The sequence below is a fragment of the Phyllobates terribilis genome, unplaced genomic scaffold (genome assembly GCF_046119375.1).
Source record: "Phyllobates terribilis strain yellow unplaced genomic scaffold, ASM4611937v1 Scaffold_4__5_contigs__length_816908805, whole genome shotgun sequence".
In the NCBI taxonomy this organism is placed as follows: Eukaryota; Metazoa; Chordata; class Amphibia; order Anura; family Dendrobatidae; genus Phyllobates; species Phyllobates terribilis.
In genome coordinates, this window is record NW_027362764.1 from 147,018,132 (window position 1) to 147,038,668 (window position 20,537).

Below are 20,537 nucleotides of genomic sequence, written 5' to 3' on the forward strand. Positions count from 1 at the left end.
TCCAGTCCAACTTTCCCTTTGCCTGGCCCTCACAGGGTATCAAATACTTAGGAATTCCTATTCATAGAGACCTCTCCCATCTATGTTATCTTAATTTTGGGCCCTTTATTGAACAATTCCATACAGACCACGGTTGGCAAGTTGGAACTGTGAGATTCACTACGTGCACCACTGGTATTTTGTGGAAAAGCACATGTAAGATTCTGCAACAGTCTCTGCTGATACTCCTGCATGCGTGCATCCCTTTCTATGGCAGGAATAATTTCTGCAAATTTACTTTTGTACCGGGGATCTAACAGTGTGGCAACCCAGTAGTCAGGATTATTTCTAATTCTCACAATTCGAGGGTCATGTTGCAGGTAGTGCAGCAAGAAGGCACTCATGTGTGTTGCGCATCCAGGAGCACCAAGTCCCTGTTGTGTTGGTGGCGAGGTAACAATCATGCTTCCTTCCTCTGTCCTCTCCCCCCAACATCGCACAACAGAAATGTGATCAAGGTCTCCCTCATCTGATGAGTCTTCCATCAGTTCGTCCTCCACTTCTTCCTGGGCTCCTGCACCTTCCTCACTAGTTTGGCTGCTACCATGCGCCCTGGTAAAATCATCTCCCCCACCCTCACATGCCTGCCGCCCTGGTGCTGCCGACCGTCTGGACCTTGCAGATGTTAGCCCTTCCGCATACAACTCCTCCTCCTCTACTTCCTCCACATCCTCTTGTGCCACCACCTGACTCCGAATTCTGTTTAACATGTGCTCCAGCATGTAAATCACCGGAATAGTCATGCTGATAATGGCATCGTCAGCACTAAACATCTTCGTCGCCATTTCAAAACTGTGCAGAAGGGTGCATAGGTCCCTGATCTGAGACCACTCCTCCAGCGTGATTTGCCCCACCTCTGAATCTCGTTGGCCCAGGCTATACGTCAGAACGTATTGCACCGGTGCTGCCACAGTCGCTGCAACATGTGCAGAGTTGAATTCCACCGGGTAGGCACATCGCATTTTAGCCGGTGAAGTGGCAGGCCCAACGACTTCTGTAGAGATGTAAGTCGCTGAGCTGCGGGATGCGAACGGCGGAAGTGAGCACACAGCGACCGTGCCCTCTGCAGAAGGCCATCTAGTCTGGGATAGTGGGCTAAAAATTGCTGGACAACCAGGTTCAACACGTGAGCCATACAAGGCACGTGTGTGACATTGCCCCGGCGAAGGGCCGCACCCAGGTTTGCAGCATTGTCGCACACGGCCTTCCCTGGTTTCAGGTCCAGTGGAGACAACCATTCATGAAATTGGTTCTCCAGAGCTGACCACAACTCCTCAGCTGTGTGACTCACATTTCCCAGACATTTCAATGTAAAAACCGCCTGATGACGTTGAGCCCTACTGCCAGCATAGTAAGGAGGTGTGCAGGATCCCTTCTGCGCAGTTAGAAAGCTTGTGGCATGACCAGACAGGCTTTGGGTGCAGGTGGAAGACCGAGAGGAGGTTGAGGAGGCAGAAGCAGTGGAGGAAAAATGACATAAAGAGGATTGACGCACAACTCGTGGGGACGGCAAGACTTGGACAGCAGCCCCTTGTCCTGCTGTCACCATAGTTACCCAGTGCCCAGTCAGCGACATGTAACGCCCCTGTCCATGCCTACTCGTCCAAGTGTCTGTGGTGAAATGCACCCTGTCACACACAGAGTTTCTCAAAGAAGCGGTGATGTTGTGTGCGACATGCTGGTGGAGCGCAGGCACACCTTTCTTTGAGAAGTAGTGCCGACTGGGCATCTGGTACTGGGGCACTGCGACGGACATAAGGTCTCGAAAATCCTCTGTGTCCACCAGGCGGAAAGGCAGCATTTCTGTAGCCAAGAGCTTGCAGATGGTGAAATTCAACCTCTTAGCTTTCTCATGGCTAGGAGGAAATGGTCTTTTACTTGTCCACATCTGAGGGACCGAGGGCTGGCTATTGTGCTTAGACGGGGTTGATAAGGGTGTCCCCGGCAAACTGCCGGTCTGTGAGGAAGATGCAAGCGGACATGTTAGGTTGCCTTGATCCAAAGGTGGTGCTATCGATGTCGGACAGCGCTCAAGACCAGCTGGTGTTACCACCTCCAAAGAAAATGATGACCTGCCAATCACGCTGGCTGTTGCGGGTAAAGAGGTGGCAGGTCTGCGCCCCAAAACAGGTGTGACTGCTGTCCCCCCAGTCACAGAGGATGAAGAGGCCGCGGATGCACAAGATATGGCAGACGGTGGTTGGCCCGGCCGGCTAGACCGCATTGTAGCACACTGAGCTTCCCACTGCAACTTATGCTTCATGTCCATGTGCCGGTTCATGCATGAAGTACTCAAACTATGTATTTTTTGGCCTCTACTTAGCTTTTGCTGACAAATGTTACAGATAACACGAGTTGGGTCATCTTTATCGATCTGAAAAAATGCCCAGGCTATGCAAGGCTTAGCACCCATGCGACCTGAAGAGCCACCACGACTTGTGGTGAGAGGCAGAGTTGTGTTTGAGGATGCAGTTGTTGACGTGCTTCCAGTACTACGTCTCTGTCCAGGAAGGCGCAACCTGACCTCGTCGTCACTAGCATCTTCCTCCACCTCCTCTGCTGACCTCATCTCTTGGCTGACTGTGGGTTGACAGTAAGTGGGATCTCCGACCTCATCATCATCACCCTGTGCGTTATCACACCCGTCGTCCTCAGAGCCAACCTGTTCCTGCCCTGACAAAAAACTAAAGTTGTCGCTCCAATCAGGTATTTGAGTCTTATCATCGTCTTCCTCATTGTCTCCACCAACAGGAGTTACAGTTTGGGAATGAGGGTCTACATTATGGTCAGAACCTTCTGCGTCTGGTCCTGGATCCGACTCATAAAGATTCTGGGCATCAGTGCAGATCATTTCCTCGTCTGGATTCACAGAAGCGCTGGAGTCGACCTCTGATTCCCAGGCTATAGTATGAGTAAACAGCTCTGCAGACTCAACCATCTGTTCTACCTCATACTCAGACGGGCAGCTGGAGATTTGGGAGCTGTGAGGAAGCAAGTGCGATTTGGGTGACACCTTTGAGAACTGGAGTATTTGTGATGTTGAAGTTGATGTGGAGGAGAGCCCACTTAAAGGAGCACTTGATATCCGTTGAAGCACCTGCTGTTTTTGTGCCTCATCTGGAATTTGTAGCGATTGGCGTGGCCGTAAGAAAGGGATCTTATCACATTGTCCGCTAAAAGAAGTAGACATTTTAGTTTGGCTGGAAGATGGTCTTTCTTCTGCACCTACCCCACGGACACAACCTTTTTTCCCCTTCCCAACACGCCTATTCCCCTTTCCACCAGCAGCAGGCCTTTTTCCACTCATTTTGGTGGTTAACTAATTCACAACTCTGGAGTTGTTTGCACAAAAAAACAATGGATGGTAACCGAGCAGAGCTGAGTGGCCAAATTGTGGTATTAGGCCAAAACTATTGGCTGGGTTAGATGCAGAAAAAAATTATTTTTAATTTGCAACCTGATGGAGGTCAGTATAGATGGACTAATAGACCAAGTCCCACACACCGCTAGAAGCCCAAATATTTTTTCAGAGCTAGATGCAGAAAAAAATTATTTTTAATTTGCAACCTGATGGAGGTCAGTATAGATGGACTAATAGACCAAGTCCCACACACCGCTAGAAGCCCAAATATTTTTTCAGAGCTAGATGCAGAAAAAAATTATATTCAATTTGCAACCTGCTGGAGGTCAGTATAGAAGGACTAATAGAACAAGTCCCACACACTGCTAGAAGCCCAAATATTTTTTCAGAGCTAAATGAAGAAAAAAATTATTTTTAATTTGCAACCTGATGGAGGTCAGTATAGATGGACTAATAGACCAAGTCCCACACACTGCTAGAAGCCCAAATATTTTTTCAGAGCTAGATGCAGAAAAAAATTATTTTTAATTTGCAACCTGATGGAGGTCAGTATAGATGGACTAATAGACCAAGTCCCACACACCGCTAGAAGCCCAAATATTTTTTCAGAGCTAGATGCAGAAATTTTTTTTATTCAATTTGCAACCTGATGGAGGTCAGTATAGATGGACTAATAGACCAAGTCCCACACACTGCTAGAAGCCCAAATATTTTTTCAGAGCTAGATGCAGAAAAAAATTATTTTTAATTTGCAACCTGATGGAGGTCAGTATAGATGGACTAATAGACCAAGTCCCACACACTGCTAGAAGCCCAAATATTTTTTCAGAGCTAGATGCAGAAAAAAATTATTTTTAATTTGCAACCTGATGGAGGTCAGTATAGATGGACTAATAGAACAAGTCCCACACGCTGCTAGAAGCCCAAATATTTTTTCAGAGATAAATGAAGAAAAAAATTATTTTTAATTTGCAACCTGATGGAGGTCAGTATAGATGGACTAATAGACCAAGTCCCACACACTGCTAGAAGCCCAAATATTTTTTCAGAGCTAGATGCAGAAAAAAATTATTTTTAATTTGCAACCTGATGGAGTTCAGTATAGATGGACTAATAGACCAAGTCCGACACACCGCTAGAAGCCCAAATATTTTTTCAGAGCTAGATGCAGAAAAAAATTATATTCAATTTGCAACCTGCTGGAGGTCAGTATAGAAGGACTAATAGAACAAGTCCCACACACTGCTAGAAGCCCAAATATTTTTTTCAGAGCTAAATGAAGAAAAAAAAAAATTTTAATTTGCAACCTGATGGAGGTCAGTATAGATGGACTAATAGACCAAGTCCCACACACTGCTAGAAGCCCAAATATTTTTTCAGAGCTAGATGCAGAAAAAAATTATATTCAGTTTGCAACCTGCTGGAGGTCAGTATAGATGGACTAATAGAATGATGCTATGCCCAAAAGATTTTACTTCACTAGGTGCAGTAAAAAAATTGGTATTCTATACACAGGTGGTATATCTTGCAACACAGATAGGCTACTCCACTGACTAACACACTCTGCAATAGGCCAAAAAGGATTAGCTTTGCTAGATTCAGCCAAATGCTGTGAAAAAAACTTGCACAGCACTGGCACAGACCTGCCTGGCAAAAACTGATAGGAACTGATGTAACCTAGTCCTGAAAAGGACTCCAATTACAATTAGTCTTTACTCCCACAATCTATCTATTTAAGAGCACAGACCTGCCTGATAAAAGTCGTAGGAAATGCTGTAACCTAGTCCTTAAAAGGACTGCAATCACAACTATTCCCTACTCCCAAGCTATCTGTATATTTGTGCGAAAATTGGCTTGAAATTAACAAGGTATAGCGCACACAGCAACAGCGGTGCCGTCTAACACGCAGCTGCAGCAGTGAGAAAATGGTGGCGACGGGGAAAATGGCTTGGTCTTATAGGGCAAGGACATGTGACATACACTGCCAATCACACATGCCCTTGCTTGTGTGAAAAAAAGCACTTCGCTCCGTGTGTGCGCTGCTGATAGGCTGACAGATTGCACCTCCCCACTGCAAATGCGGGAAAGAGAAAAAAAAATGGAGATCTTCATTGTTCCTGCAGAGATCCATCCCCTGCCCCTCCCCCCGCCCCGCTGTACACTCAAACTGCGTATTAACATTAATTTTCATCATTACTGAGAAAAAATCCAGTTATGATTTTGGTGCACGAACAGTTATCGAACATAACCTCGAACAGCCGAATTTTTCTCAAATTGTTCGTGTTCGCCGACCGGCTCGAACACCGCCCAAAACAGCTCGAATTTGAGATTGGCGAACAGTTCGAGTAGAACAACGCTCATCTCTAGTGCTGACGGAGCTTGGCCACCTCCAGAGAGAGTCCCTGCAGGCGATGAACCAAATCCTGAACCGACACCATGATGGAACAGAAAAATCTTTCCTTAGAGAATTTGCTGGCTGGACTTACTGTTATGTTCTGCTACCAGAGCTAAGGAAATAGAGGAGATCTGTCCCTACGATAGAACTCAGCTTAATCCCTACGATGTAACAGGGGACCTTATCCTGCGATCAGACCTGCTAAAGTCCTAAGCTAGTCTGTACGGAGACCTATAGATGTGGGGAAGGAATCCCTACAAGTACTAAGGACTGGGAGGAATATGGGACACCTCCTAACAGAAATAGTAGCAGACAGACGAACAAACAAAATATATAGAACATAGAGGTCAGAAGACCAAGCAAACTAACAGAGCAAGACACAGAGCACAGGCTAGCTAGAAAGTAGATATACAATGAAGTCCAGCAAAGCCAGAAGGGCGGAGCAGGATTAAATAGGCCAACAAGGTCATGTGACCAGCAAAGGAAAAAAAACCTAAGAGCAAGGTTCTAACAGTACCCTCTTTCAATAAATCTATCCCGTAGTTCAGAGGCCTGCTGGTCGAAAACCATGCTATCTGAGCAGTTTCTAAGAACCCTGAGATACTGGCCCTTCTCGATCCCTCTCTTCAAGGGCAAGGGGTAATTGCTCTCCCATTTCAACAATGAATTTGTGGCTGTTTTTTTCCTATACGTCGAGGTAGAGATACTACCATCCTCTTTCTTACATAACAAGATGTCCAAAAAAGGCAAAGCATTCATACCCACTAGAGATAAGCGGTGTTCGAATCGAACTGTTCGCCAATCTCAAATTTGAGCTCTTTTGGGCGGTGTTCGAGCCGTTCGACGAACCCGAACGATTTGAAAAAAATTCGGCTGTTCGAGGTTATGTTCGATAATTGTCTGTGCACCAAAATCTTAACTGGATTGTTTCACAGTAATGCTGATAATCAATGTTAATACACAGTTTCAGTGTACAGCGGGGTGGAGGGAGGGGCATGGGATGGATCTCTGCAGAAATAATGAAGATCTCCATTTTTTTTCTCTTTCCCACATTTACAGTGGGGAGGTGCAGTCTGTCAGCCTATCAGCAGTGCACACACGGAGCGAAGTGCTTTTTTTCACACAAGCAAGGGCATGTGTCATTGGCAGTGTATGTCACATGTCCTTACCCTATAAGACCCAGCCATTTTCCCCATCGCCACCATTTTCTCACTGCTGCAGCTGAGTGTTAGACAGCATTGCTGCTGCTGTTAGCGCTATATTGTGAAGCTGAATTGCAAGCGAATTTTCTCTTAAATAGACAGATAGGTTGGGAGTAGTGACTAGTTGTAATTTCAGCCCTTTTGAGGGCTAGGTTACATCAGTTCCTATCACTTTTTGCCAGGCAGGACTGTTTTAGTGCTGTGCAAGTGTTTTTCACAGCATTTGGCTAAATCTAGCTAAGCAAATCCTTTTGGGCCTCTTGCAGTGTGTGTTAGTCAGTGGAGTAGCGTATCTGTGTTGCAAGCTACACCACCTGTGTATGTAATACAATTTTTTTACTGCACCTAGCCAAGTAAAACCTTTTTGGCATAGCAGCAGTGTGTGGTACTCATTGTATTAGGCCATCTATACCAAGCTCCACCAGCTTTGAAATTAATAATAATTTTTAGCTGCACCTAGCCCGGAAAATGATTTTGGGCATAGTAGCAGTGTGTGGTACTCATTGTATTAGGCCATCAATACCAAGCTTCACCAGCTTTGAAATTAATAATAATTTTTATCTGCATCTAGCCCGGAAAATAATTTTGGGCCTGTAGCAGTGTGTGGTACCCATTCTATTAGGCCATCTATACTAAGCTCCACCAGCTTTCAAATTAATAATAATTTTTAGCTGCATCTTGCCAGGAAAATAATTTTGGGCATAGTAGCAGTGTGTGGTACTCATTTTATTAGGCCATCTATACCAAGCTCCACCAGCTTTCAAATTACTAATAATTTTTAGCTGCATCTTGCCTGGAAAATAATTTTGGGCCTGTAGTAGTGTGTGGTACTCATTCTATTACGCCATCTATACTAAGCTCCACCAGCTTTCAAATTAATAATAATTTACAGCTGCATCTTGCCCGGAAAATAATTTTGGGCCTGTAGCAGTGTGTGGTACTCATTCTATTAGGCCATCTATACTAAGCTCCACCAGCTTTCAAATTAATAATAATTTTTGTTTTCTCTGAACGTGTGTTCAGCGCTGCTGGTGGTGTGCTGACAGATAAGCACACGCGGCTGTCCACTGACAATGTAGACAGACTCACGTTCATAAAGATGAACAAATCATGGATCCGCAAGGACTTTTCTACCCCTGTGTCATCCTGGGGAGAGTAAAAGCTTGAGGATTTGTTAAAATCACCTCACCAACCATTTTAAGCAACTCTGGGGCAATTGATGCCACTTAAGTGGTGTCTGTGCCCCAAATTTTTGGAAAAAATGGAGACTCTTTTTGGAGTCCTCTTGCTGTGTTTTACGTGACGTTGGCATCGTCAATTACAGGTGGGTTGGATCCCCCCGCCTTTTAACTGTAAGAAACTACATACACTATGGCTTGGGGTAACACAGATGGTTGAGTCTGAAGAGCTGTTTACTCAGAGGTCTGCTCCAAAGTTTCAGTGTCTGCTAGTCAGCGTAGTAACCCAGCTGTGAAGCAAGCTGCACCGCCTGTGTATCTAATAATGATTTTTAACTGCATCTAGCCTAGGCAGACTCTGGTGACCCCCAACCAAACCCAGACGCTCAGCCCCCTACCGCCCCCCTTTCATTGACAATACAATCATGTAACTCTTACAACTGGATGGGTGAGGATCGGTCACAGCTTTATTAACTGTTTATTTTCATTACATTAGAAAGGCATTTTATTTCTAAAATAATTCAGCTTGTTGCAGCATGCCCTGTGTCTCCAGTCTCCACAACGGCAAGTTGGCCAACAAGTGTAACTCTCCAACATGTCCTTTCTATTTCCAAGCCACGGAGGATCCTGCGTACTCGTATGCAGGACTCTGACCCCCATCCATCAATCTTAACGCTTTTTCCGCTCCGTCCTGGAGTCCTGACAGGAATATGTCCAGTCCAATATCCATTAAGTGAACACAGTCGGGCCATATGAGGCCTGCTTTATCTCCTTCCAGTTGTCCTCATCCAAATATTTATTAGCCGCCTTGTCCGTTCGATGGCCGTGATGTCTCGGGCACCTTGCCATACCGCGCTCGGCACAATCTCTGACTATTTTTGTGAAAAATTCTCTGAAGCGCTCCGTGTCTAGTTTCATTATTGCCATTAGTTACGCGCTCTTGTGATAACCTAGGTCGTTTCCCCCGGCCTATATAACTAAGATGACCGGACCTCTTGCCTCTCTCCCTACCTTGATTACCTCCATTAGTACCTATGGCCATTGCAGGCCTCTAATACCTCACCAGTTCAAATATGTGTTATGAAACTCTAATTTCCTCCCACCTGGGCGGACTTTTGCCCTTTTTTCTGCCCAATATATATACGGGTGGCCTATCACCCACACTGTTAGCTTAGCGTCACCTGTAAAAGAAACAAACCAAGTTAGGATAACAAGTCCGGTCTTATGTATCTCGCCAAACACGTGGATCGCCATCTCCCTATTAGAGATGAGCGTTGTTCTACTCGAACTGTTCGCCAATCTCAAATTCGAGCTGTTTTGGGCGGTGTTCGAGCCGGTCGGCGAACACGAACAATTTGAGAAAAATTCGGCTGTTCGAGGTTATGTTCGATAACTGTTCGTGCACCAAAATCATAACTGGATTTTTTCTCAGTAATGATGAAAATTAATGTTAATACGCAGTTTGAGTGTACAGCGGGGCGGGGGGAGGGGCAGGGGATGGATCTCTGCAGGAACAATGAAGATCTCCATTTTTTTTTCTCTTTCCCGCATTTGCAGTGGGGAGGTGCAATCTGTCAGCCTATCAGCAGCGCACACACGGAGCGAAGTGCTTTTTTTCACACAAGCAAGGGCATGTGTGATTGGCAGTGTATGTCACATGTCCTTGACCTATAAGACCAAGCCATTTTCCCCGTCGCCACCATTTTCTCACTGCTGCAGCTGCGTGTTAGACGGCACCGCTGTTGCTGTGTGCGCTATACCTTGTTAATTTCAAGCCAATTTTCGCACAAATATACAGATAGCTTGGGAGTAGGGAATAGTTGTGATTGCAGTCCTTTTAAGGACTAGGTTACAGCATTTCCTACGACTTTTATCAGGCAGGTCTGTGCTCTTAAATAGATAGATTGTGGGAGTAAAGACTAATTGTAATTGGAGTCCTTTTCAGGACTAGGTTACATGAGTTCCTATCAGTTTTTGCCAGGCAGGTCTGTGCCAGTGCTGTGCAAGTTTTTTTCACAGCATTTGGCTGAATCTAGCAAAGCTAATCCTTTTTGGCCTATTGCAGAGTGTGTTAGTCAGTGGAGTAGCCTATCTGTGTTGCAAGATATACCACCTGTGTATAGAATACCAATTTTTTTACTGCACCTAGTGAAGTAAAATCTTTTGGGCATAGCATCATTCTATTAGTCCATCTATACTGACCTCCATCAGGTTGCAAACTGAATATAATTTTTTTCTGCATCTAGCTCTGAAAAAATATTTGGGCTTCTAGCAGTGTGTGGGACTTGGTCTATTAGTCCATCTATACTGACCTCCATCAGGTTGCAAATTAAAAATAATTTTTTTCTTCATTTAGCTCTGAAAAAATATTTGGGCTTCTAGCAGTGTGTGGGACTTGTTCTATTAGTCCTTCTATACTGACCTCCAGCAGGTTGCAAACTGAATATAATTTTTTTCTGCATCTAGCTCTGAAAAAATATTTGGGCTTCTAGCGGTGTGTGGGACTTGGTCTATTAGTCCATCTATACTGACCTCCATCAGGTTGCAAATTAAAAATAATTTTTTTCTGCATCTAGCTCTGAAAAAATATTTGGGCTTCTAGCAGTGTGTGGGACTTGGTCTATTAGTCCATCTATACTGACCTCCATCAGGTTGCAAATTAAAAATAATTTTTTTCTTCATTTATCTCTGAAAAAATATTTGGGCTTCTGGCAGCGTGTGGGACTTGTTCTATTAGTCCATCTATACTGACCTCCATCAGGTTGCAAATTAAAAATAATTTTTTTCTGCATCTAGCTCTGAAAAAATATTTGGGCTTCTAGCAGTGTGTGGGACTTGGTCTATTAGTTCATCTATACTGACCTCCATCAGGTTGCAAATTAAAAATAATTTTTTTCTGCATCTAGCTCTGAAAAAATATTTGGGCTTCTAGCAGTGTGTGGGACTTGGTCTATTAGTCCATCTATACTGACCTCCATCAGGTTGCAAATTAAAAATAATTTTTTTCTGCATCTAACCCAGCCAATAGTTTTGGCCTAATACCACAGTTTGGCCACTCAGCTCTGCTCGGTTACCATCCATTGTTTTTTTGTGCAAACAACTCCAGAGTTGTGAATTAGTTAACCACCAAAATGAGTGGAAAAAGGCCTGCTGCTGGTGGAAAGGGGAATAGGCGTGTTGGGAAGGGGAAAAAAGGTTGTGTCCGTGGGGTAGGTGCAGAAGAAAGACCATCTTCCAGCCAAACTAAAATGTCTACTTCTTTTAGCGGACAATGTGATAAGATCCCTTTCTTACAGCCACGCCAATCGCTACAAATTCCAGATGAGGCACAAAAACAGCAGGTGCTTCAACGGATATCAAGTGCTCCTTTAAGTGGGCTCTCCTCCACATCAACTTCAACATCACAAATACTCCAGTCCTCAAAGGTGTCACCCAAATCGCACTTGCTTCCTCACAGCTCCCAAATCTCCAGCTGCCCGTCTGAGTATGAGGTAGAACAGATGGTTGAGTCTGCAGAGCTGTTTACTCATACTATAGCCTGGGAATCAGAGGTCGACTCCAGCGCTTCTGTGAATCCAGACGAGGAAATGATCTGCACTGATGCCCAGAATCTTTATGAGTCGGATCCAGGACCAGACGCAGAAGGTTCTGACCATAATGTAGACCCTCATTCCCAAACTGTAACTCCTGTTGGTGGAGACAATGAGGAAGACGATGATAAGACTCAAATACCTGATTGGAGCGACAACTTTAGTTTTTTGTCAGGGCAGGAACAGGTTGGCTCTGAGGACGACGGGTGTGATAACGCACAGGGTGATGATGATGAGGTCGGAGATCCCACTTACTGTCAACCCACAGTCAGCCAAGAGATGAGGTCAGCAGAGGAGGTGGAGGAAGATGCTAGTGACGACGAGGTCAGGTTGCGCCTTCCTGGACAGAGACGTAGTACTGGAAGCACGTCAACAACTGCATCCTCAAACACAACTCTGCCTCTCACCACAAGTCGTGGTGGCTCTTCAGGTCGCATGGGTGCTAAGCCTTGCATAGCCTGGGCATTTTTTCAGATCGATAAAGATGACCCAACTCGTGTTTAGAGATGAGCGGTGTTCGACTTGAACTGTTCGCCAATCTCAAATTCGAGCTGTTTTGGGCGGTGTTCGAGTTGTTCGACGAACCCGAACGATTTGCAAAAAATTCGGCTGTTCGAGGTTATGTTCGATAACTGTTCGTGCACCAAAAGCGTGTCCTGCATGTCTTGCGCTATTTAGAGCACCAATCATGCAGGGATTGTCTGCCACTCACTGTAATGCCACAGCCATGGTGGTTGTGGCATTACAGTGATTGCCCAAATCGATGGGAACAGTGCCAACAGTGAAACATGAAAAGCCGACAATTCATCAGCGGCATACACCAGTACCCGACAATTTAGAACCGAAAGAATAGAGCTTCACACATAGATTAGATAGATATAAACATGTCAGCCACATATATACGAAGTACAGTGAAAGTGCTGCTTACTGTACTTGTCATTTAGCGTAAAGGATTTATCAAAAAAAATAATAGTGTTTTCATGCACCGTCTCTTTAAAAAAGCCGGCCGGCAATTCAGCATCTGTACCCGACAATTTAGAATAGAAGGAATAGAGAATCACACATAGATTAGATAGATAGAAACATGTCAGTCACATATATAAGAAGTGCAGTGACAGTGTTGATTACTGTACTTGTCATTTAGTGTAAAGGATTTATTTAAAAAAATACTAGTGTTTTCATGCACTGTCTCTTTAAAAAAGCCGGCCGGCAATTCAGCAGCGGTACCCGACAATTTATAACAGACAGAATAGAGCATCATACATAGATTAGATAGATAGAAACATGTCAGCCACATATATACGAAGTACAGTGACAGTGTTGCTTACTGTACTTGTCATTTAGCGTAAAGGATTTATCAAAAAAAATAATAGTGTTTTCATGCACCGTCTCTTTAAAAAAGCCGGCCGGCAATTCAGCAGCGGTACCCGACAATTTATAACAGACAGAATAGAGCTTCACACATAGATTAGATAGATAGAAACATGTCAGTCACATATATATGAAGTACAGTGATAGTGTTGGTTACTGTACTTGTCATTTAGTATTAAAATAAAGGATTTATTATTAAAAAAATTGGCGTGGTGTTCCCCTTAATTTTAGGCTCTAGCGGAGGTTAAGCAGACGGCTGGGGCAGATGTTTGAAGCCTGGGAAGGGGGTAATACCCACGGAGCTTCCCAGGCTACTAATATCAGCCCCCAGCTGCATACATAGCCTTTACTAGCTATTAAAATGGGGGACCCCCCAAAAGAAATGACGTGGGGTCCCCCCTAATTTAATAGCTAGCAAAGGCTAGGCAGACAGCTGGGGGCTGATATTAATAGCCCAGGAAGGGAGCCATGAATATTGGCCCCCTCCCAGGCTAGAAAGATCAGCCGTCAGCCGCCCCAGAAATGGCGCATTCATAGGATGCGCCAATTCTGGCACTTAGCCTCGCTCTTCCACGCTGCCCTGGTGCGGTGGCAGGGGGTAATAGGGTTGGGGTTGATGTCAGCTTATAATGCCAGCTGACATCAAGCCCAGGTTAGTAATGGAGAGGCGTCTATAAGACACCCCCATTACTAACCCCATAGTCAAAGTTAAAAAAAACACAAACACCCAGAATAAAGTCCTTTAATTGAAATAAAGACACAATCCTTTATTGTTCTAAATTAAACCATACTTACCGTCACGCCCATTCCAGCTGAAGCCAACGATCTCCTGCAATAAAAGAAAAATAATAAAGCAACCTCATCCTTACCTTTCCATGGTTCCCACGACAGCTTCAGCTCTGCTACATCGAGATGACAGGCTGGACCGCAGCAGAACGCTGCCATCCAGCCTCTCATCCCGCAGACACTGAGAAGCGCAGGCTTGCTTGCGCTGCTCAGCGTCTCTCTGTGACGACATCCAGATGAGCCGAGTTCATGTCCAATGAACTCGGCTCACCTCATGCACGTCACTGACAGCGTGGGAAAATTCTCAAGCTGAAGCGGTGAGTGCAGGAGAATTCTCCCACGCTGTCAGTGACGTGCAGGAGGTGAGCTGAGTTCATTGGACATGAGCTCACCTTATGCACGTCACTGACAGCGTGGGAGAATTCTCCTGCACTCAGCGCTTCAGCGTGAGAATTCTCCCGCTGAAGCGCTGAGTGCAGGAGAATTTTCCCACGCTGTCAGTGACGTGCATAAGGTGAGCTCATGTCCAATGAACTCAGCTCACCTCCTGCACGTCACTGACAGCGTGGGAGAATTCTCCTACACTCAGCGCTTCAGTGTGAGAATTCTCCCACGCTGAAGCGCTGAGTGCAGGAGAATTTTCCCACGCTGTCAGTGACGTGCATGAGGTGAGCCGAGTTCATTGGACATTAACTCGGCTCATCTGGATGCCCTCACAGAGAGACACTGTGGAGCGCAAGCAAGCCTGCGCTTCTCAGTGTCTGCGGGATGACAGGCTGGATGGCAGCGTTCTGCTGCGGTCCAGCCTGTCATCTCGATGTAGCAGAGCTGAAGCTGTCATGGGAACCATGGAAAGGTAAGGATGATGTTGCTTTATTATTTTTCTTTTATTTCAGGAGATCGTTGGCTTCAGCTGGAATGGGCGTGATGGTAAGTATGGTTTAATTTAGAACAATAAAGAATTGTGTGTTTATTTCAATTAAAGGACTTTTTTCTGGGTGTTGTGTTTTTTTTAAATACTTTACTAGAAATTCATGGTGGTCATGTCTAATATTGGCGTGACCCCATGAATTTCGGGCTTAGGGCCAGCTGATAATGCCAAGCTGGCCCTAACCCCTTTATTACCCAGTGAGCCACCGCATCAGGGCCCTGGATGAGTTGGGTACAGCGCCAGAAGATGGCGCTTCTATGAACGCGCCATTTTCCGGGGTGGCTGCGGACTGCAATTTGCAGCGGGGGTGGCCCAGAAAGCTTGGGCCTCCCTGCGCTGCGGATTCCAGCCCCCAGCTGCCTAGTTGTACCTGGCTGGACACAAAAACAGGGCGAAGCCCCACGTCAATTTTCTTTAAATTATTTCATGAAATAATTAAGAAAAAAAGGGCTTCCCTATATTGTTGTGTCCGGCCAGGTACAAATAGGCAGCTGGTGGTTGGGGGCAGCCCGTTCCTGCCTGCTGTACCTGGCTGGACACAAATATAGTGCGAAGCCCCACGTCAATTTTTTTTAAATTATTTCATAAATTTCCTGAAATAATTTAAAAAAATTGAAGTGGGGCTTCGCACTATATTTGTGTCCAGCCAGGTACAGCAGGCAGGAACGGGCTGCCCCCATCCACCAGCTGCCTATTTGTACCTGGCCGGACACAACAATATAGGGAAGCCCTTTTTTTCTTAATTATTTCATGAATTTCATGAAATAATTAAAAAAAATTGAAGTGGGGCTTCGCACTATATTTGTGTCCAGCCAGGTACAGCAGGCAGGAACGGGCTGCCCCCATCCACCAGCTGCCTATTTGTACCTGGCCGGACACAACAATATAGGGAAGCCCTTTTTTTCTTAATTATTTCATGAATTTCATGAAATAATTAAAAAAAATTGAAGTGGGGCTTCGCACTATATTTGTGTCCAGCCAGGTACAGCAGGCAGGAACGGGCTGCCCCCAACCACCAGCTGCCTATTTGTACCTGGCCGGACACAACAATATAGGGAAGGCCTTTTTTTCTTAATTATTTCATGAATTTCATGAAATAATTAAAAAAAAAGTACGTGGGGCTTCGCCCTATTTTTGTGTCCAGCCAGGTACAACTAGGCAGCTGGGGGCTGGAATCTGCAGCGCAGGGAGGCCCAAGCTTTCTGGGCCCCCCCCCGCTACAAATTGCAGTCCGCAGCCACCCCGGAAAATGGCGCGTTCATAGAAGCGCCATCTTCTGGCGCTGTACCCAACTCATCCAGGTCCCTGGTGCGGTGGCTCACTGGGTAATAAAGGGGTTAGGGCCAGCTTGGTATTATCAGCTGGCCCCAAGCCCAAAATTCATGGGGTCACGCCAGTATTAGACATGACCGCCATGAATTTCTAGTAAAGTATTTAAAAAAAACACAACACCCAGAATAAAGTCCTTTAATTGAAATAAAGACAAAATTCTTTATTGTTCTAAATTAAACCATACTTACCATCACACCCATTCCAGCTGAAGCCAACGATCTCCTGCAATAAAAGAAAAATAATAAACCAACCTCATCCTTACCTTTCCATGGTTCCCACGACAGCTTCAGCTCTGCTACATCGAGATGACTGGCTGGACCGCAGCAGAACGCTGCCATCCAGTCTGTCATCCCGCAGACACTGAGAAGCGCACGCATGCTTGCGCTCCTCACTGTCTCGCTGTGACGGCATCCAGATGAGCCGAGGTCATGTCCAATGAACTCGGCTCACCTCATGCACGTCACTGACAGCGTGGGAAAATTCTCACGCTGAAGTGCTGAGTGCAGGAGAATTCTCCCACGCTGTCAGTGATGTGCATGAGGTGAGCTCATGTCCAATGAACTCAGCTCACCTCCTGCACGTCACTGACAGCGTGGGAAAATTCTCCTGCAATCAGCGCTTCAGCGTGAGAATTTTCCCACGCTGTCAGTAGCGTGCATGAGGTGAGCCGAGTTCATTGGACATGAACTCGGCTCATCTGGATGTCGTCACAGAGAGACGCTGAGCAGCGCAAGCAAGCCTGCGCTTCTCAGTGTCTGCGGGATGACAGGCTGGATGGCAGCGTTCTGCTGCGGTCCAGCCTGTCATCTCGATGTAGCAGAGCTGAAGCTGTCGTGGGAACCATGGAAAGGTAAGGATGAGGTTGCTTTATTATTTTTCTTTTATTGCAGGAGATCGTTGGCTTTAGCTGGAATGGGCGTGATGGTAAGTATGGTTTAATTTAGAACAATAAAGGATTGTGTCTTTATTTCAATTAAAGGACTTTATTCTGGGTGTTTGTGTTTTTTTTAACTTTGACTATGGGGTTAGTAATGGGGGTGTCTTATAGACGCCTCTCCATTACTAACCTGGGCTTGATGTCAGCTGGCATTATAAGCTGACATCAACCCCAACCCTATTACCCCCTGCCACCGCACCAGGGCAGCGTGGAAGAGCGAGGCTAAGTGCCAGAATTGGCGCATCCTATGAATGCGCCATTTCTGGGGCGGCTGACGGCTGGTGTTTCTAGCCTGGGAGGGGGCCAATATTCATGGCTCCCTTCCTGGGCTATTAATATCAGCCCCCAGCTGTCTGCCTAGCCTTTGCTAGCTATTAAATTAGGGGGGACCCCACGTCATTTTTTTGGGGGGGTCCCCCATTTTAATAGCTAGTAAAGGCTATGTATTCAGCTGGGGGCTGATATTAGTAGCCTGGGAAGCTCCGTGGGTATTACCCCCTTCCCAGGCTTCAAACATCTGCCCCAGCCGTCTGCTTAACCTCCGCTAGAGCCTAAAATTAAGGGGAACCCCACGCCAATTTTTTTAATAATAAATCCTTTATTTTAATACTAAATGACAAGTACAGTAACCAACACTATCACTGTACTTCATATTTATGTGACTGACATGTTTCTATCTATGTAATCTATGTGTGATGCTCTATCTTTCTGTTCTAAATTGTCGGGTACCGCTGCTGAATTGCCGGCCGGCTTTTTTAAAGAGACAGTGCATGAAAACACTATTATTTTTTTAAATAAATCCTTTACACTAAATGACAAGTACAGTAAGCAACACTATCACTGTACTTATTATATATGTGACTGACATGTTTCTATCTATCTAATCTATGTGTGAAGCTCTATTCTTTCTGTTCTAAATTGTCGGGTACAGATGCTGAATTGCCGGCCGGCTTTTTTAAAGAGACGGTGCATGAAAACACTAATATTTTTTTTAATAAATTCTTTACACTAAATGACAAGTGCAGTAACCAACACTGTCACTGTTCTTCTTATATGTGTGACTGACATGTTTCTATCTATCTAATCTATGTGTGATGCTCTATTCCTTCTTGTCTAAATTGTCGGGTACCGGTGTATGCCACTGCTGAATTTGCCGGCCGGCTTTTTTAAAGAGAGTGTCTTCTGAGCAGTTTGTCAGCTTTTGGACACCTTTGCAGGTATTTTCTATGTGTTTCTATGTGTTTTTGTTTGCCTGCCATTGGTTTTAACGGTGTTCGACGGTGTTCTAAGGTGTTCGACGAACAGTTCGACGAACAGTTCCTCGAACATCCCGGTGTTCGACGAACCGAACCGAACCCGAACACTACGGGGGTGGCTCAACACTACTCGTGTTATCTGTAACATTTGTCAGCAAAAGCTAAGTAGAGGCCAAAAAATACATAGTTTGAGTACTTCATGCATGAACCGGCACATGGACATGAAGCATAAGTTGCAGTGGGAAGCTCAGTGTGCTACAATGCGGTCTAGCCGGCCGGGCCAACCACCGTCTGCCATATCTTGTGCATCCGCGGCCTCTTCATCCTCTGTGACTGGGGGGACAGCAGTCACACCTGTTTTGGGGCGCAGACCTGCCACCTCTTTACCCGCAACAGCCAGCGTGATTGGCAGGTCATCATTTTCTTTGGAGGTGGTAACACCAGCTGGTCTTGAGCGCTGTCCGACATCGATAGCACCACCTTTGGATCAAGGCAACCTAACATGTCCGCCTGCATCTTCCTCACAGACCGGCAGTTTGCCGGGGACACCCTTATCAACCCCGTCTAAGCACAATAGCCAGCCCTCGGTCCCTCAGATGTGGACAAGTAAAAGACCATTTCCTCCCAGCCATGAGAAAGCTAAGAGGTTGAATTTCACCATCTGCAAGCTCTTGGCTACAGAAATGCTGCCTTTCCGCCTGGTGGACACAGAGGATTTTCGAGACCTTATGTCCGTCGCAGTGCCCCAGTACCAGATGCCCAGTCGGCACTACTTCTCAAAGAAAGGTGTGCCTGCGCTCCACCAGCATGTCGCACACAACATCACCGCTTCTTTGAGAAACTCTGTGTGTGACAGGGTGCATTTCACCACAGACACTTGGACGAGTAGGCATGGACAGGGGCGTTACATGTCGCTGACTGGGCACTGGGTAACTATGGTGACAGCAGGACAAGGGGCTGCTGTCCAAGTCTTGCCGTCCCCACGAGTTGTGCGTCAATCCTCTTTATGTCATTTTTCCTCCACTGCTTCTGCCTCCTCAACCTCCTCTCGGTCTTCCACCTGCACCCAAAGCCTGTCTGGTCATGCCACAAGCTTTCTAACTGCGCAGAAGGGATCCTGCACACCTCCTTACTATGCTGGCAGTAGGGCTCAACGTCATCAGGCGGTTTTTACATTGAAATGTCTGGGAAATGTGAGTCACACAGCTGAGGAGTTGTGGTCAGCTCTGGAGAACCAATTTCATGAATGGTTGTCTCCACTGGACCTGAAACCAGGGAAGGCCGTGTGCGACAATGCTGCAAACCTGGGTGCGGCCCTTCGCCGGGGCAATGTCACACACGTGCCTTGTATGGCTCACGTGTTGAACCTGGTTGTCCAGCAATTTTTAGCCCACTATCCCAGACAAGATGGCCTTCTGCAGAGGGCACGGTCGCTGTGTGCTCACTTCCGCCGTTCGCATCCCGCAGCTCAGCGACTTACATCTCTACAGAAGTCGTTGGGCCTGCCACTTCACCGGCTAAAATGCGATGTGCCTACCCGGTGGAATTCAACTCTGCACATGTTGCAGCGACTGTGGCAGCACCGACAAGCCCTGGTGCAATACGTTCTGACGTATAGCCTGGGCCAACGAGATTCAGAGGTGGGGCAAATCACGCTGGAGGAGTGGTCTCAGATCAGGGACCTATGCACCCTTCTGCACAGTTTTGAAATGGCGACGAAGATGTTTAGTGCTGACGATGCCATTATCAGCATGACTATTCCGGTGATTTACATGCTGGAGCACATGTTAAACAGAATTCGGAGTCAGGTGGTGGCACAAGAGGAGGTGGAGGAAGTAGAGGAGGAGGAGTTGTATGCGGAAGGGCTAACATCTGCAAGGTCCAGACGGTCGGCAGCACCAGGGCGGCAGGCATGTGAGGGTGGGGGAGATGATTTTACCAGGGCGCATGGTAGCAGCCAAACTAGTGAGGAAGGTGCAGGAGCCCAGGAAGAAGTGGAGGACGAACTGATGGAAGACTCATCAGATGAGGGAGACCTTGATCACATTTCTGTTGTGCGAGGTTGGGGGGAGAGGACAGAGGAAGGAAGCATGATTTTTACCTCGCCACCAACACAACAGGGACTTGGTGCTCCTGGATGCGCAACACACATGAGTGCC